We start from the raw sequence: 2,095 nt of genomic DNA, 5'->3' as shown, positions 1-2,095 counted from the left end.
CATTTTAGTAGTAATACCTAAAGAGACAAATACCGACAAGAAAAATATACAATTCACAGTTGAAATGGAACAGGATAGCAAATTACCTTTTTTAGATACCATCATTCACAGAAAAGGAAAAAATATCAAATTATCGGTATATAGAAAGTCAACAAATAAATAAGATTATTTACATTATTTTTCAGGTCATAGTGAGAGAACAAAATCAGGTGCAGTAATAGGTCTCTCTTTAAGAGCTTTCAGAATATGTGATGAATAATTCCTGGCTGAAGAAGTGGAACATATTATGAAAACATTCATTAAACTTAAATATCCTAAGGGTTATTATATAAACTAAAAAAGAAAGCGAAGCTAATAAGTGACAAAAATAAAAATGGAAATAACGAAGTTGTTGAGAGAAAAACACGTTATATAACCGTACCGAACACTGACATAAGTCCAATCCTTGATACATTCCTTTTGAAAGCGGGCATAAAAATTGCAAGGACAACAGGTCATAAGATCAGCCAGATCATTAAACATAAAGGCACTAACAAGACGAATGAAAATAGTGTGGCATATCCAATTCCGTGTAAAAGTTCCCCTTCAGCATACTATGGATAATCTGGCCGAGGACATAAGAAAAAGATGATTGAAAATAAAAATGATGTAAAAGCACACCGGACAACTAATTCCATTGTTAGGCACATTGAAGAACAAGATCATCTCCCTGACTGAAATATGCGGTTGTTCTTAATAAAGGTTATACAAAAAGGTTGAGATAAACAATTGAATCTGTATATATAAATATCAATTTAAAACATAAATAATAGAGAAGGCTTCGTATATCTAGCAAAACCAACCAGTCATATAACAATTTTAGAAAACAATAAAACTTGTGCATTAAGCTCTCCCAGGAGGCCCGACAGATGAAGGCAGTGGGTATATTTTGTCTAATTGTGGTCAAATGTTTTTAGCTTTGATAAAGACACTGTGAGGTCGAAACGTCAGCGTGAAATTCTCCTACTATTTCCTCATTTCTTTCTCCATCATTTAATATATATATATATATTACATATATATTTGTACAACACTTAATGGGTCCCAGTGAACAGATTCACATTCATTAACCACAATTCACTTTAATTCTAACCCATCAACATCGAGAAACTCGAGGAGGCATACATGTACATGGTACAGCTAAGGACTCTAACCTCCCCTAGCACGTAACAAGTGACAGTGACTTAACCATAATATATGTGTGTATATATATATATATATATATATATATATATATATATATATATATATATATATATACGCATATATGTACGTCGGAAAAATGTAAACACTAGACTCAGTTCAAGAGTTTGTCCGACGTTTCGATTCCCGTCCAGGAATTGTCTTCAGGGGTTATAATGGATACAAAATCGTGAACTCAAATATAAATGGTCAATGCGGTATACCTGGGAAAAGCTTACACTCTCAATTCCATATACAAAGTAATACTCTTTATATATTAAATAGAAATTGAATAAGATTAACATGAAACTGTGACACCAAATAAAATAAGTTTCTAAGGTTATGATCGTAAAACAAATAGCATAATAACATCAATATGTAACACAAACGTAAAAACACCAGAACAAGGTCCACGTACGCAAACGGCCACGGAGAAGGTGGACCAAATGTCCGCAATGAAGGAAGGGGGAAGAAAAGGAGGAGAATGTCTCAATTACAAACGACTAAATTGCAATCAGACACACAAAAATAAAAACAATCTAAGATAAAAAGATTAAAAGAAAGAAAAGAAGATATAAGGAAGAAGATTAAGGACACAATCGTCTCTAGAAGAAAGAGGATTAAATTTTCTGATGAATTTAAACTTTTTGGTTTTAATGAAACAGAAAATCTGGTGGGGGAAAGAGGTACGGTTGGCTACTTGCTGCCTCTGCATTTACCCTCACTGATTTTTTTGTTTTCCTTTTATTCTATTTAGTCTCTTGTCTAATTTATTTCATTCATGTGTGAATTGATGTGAAAATGCTATCCAGTTTCCTTTTAAGAAAATTAATTTGTAAAAAATACTGATATATAGAAAAATGCATCGCATATA

This window comes from Oratosquilla oratoria, chromosome 13 (genome assembly GCF_046742065.1).
Source record: "Oratosquilla oratoria isolate Oo_2021 chromosome 13, ASM4674206v1, whole genome shotgun sequence".
NCBI classification, from domain to species: domain Eukaryota; kingdom Metazoa; phylum Arthropoda; class Malacostraca; order Stomatopoda; family Squillidae; genus Oratosquilla; species Oratosquilla oratoria.
This window is presented reverse-complemented; position numbering follows the sequence as displayed.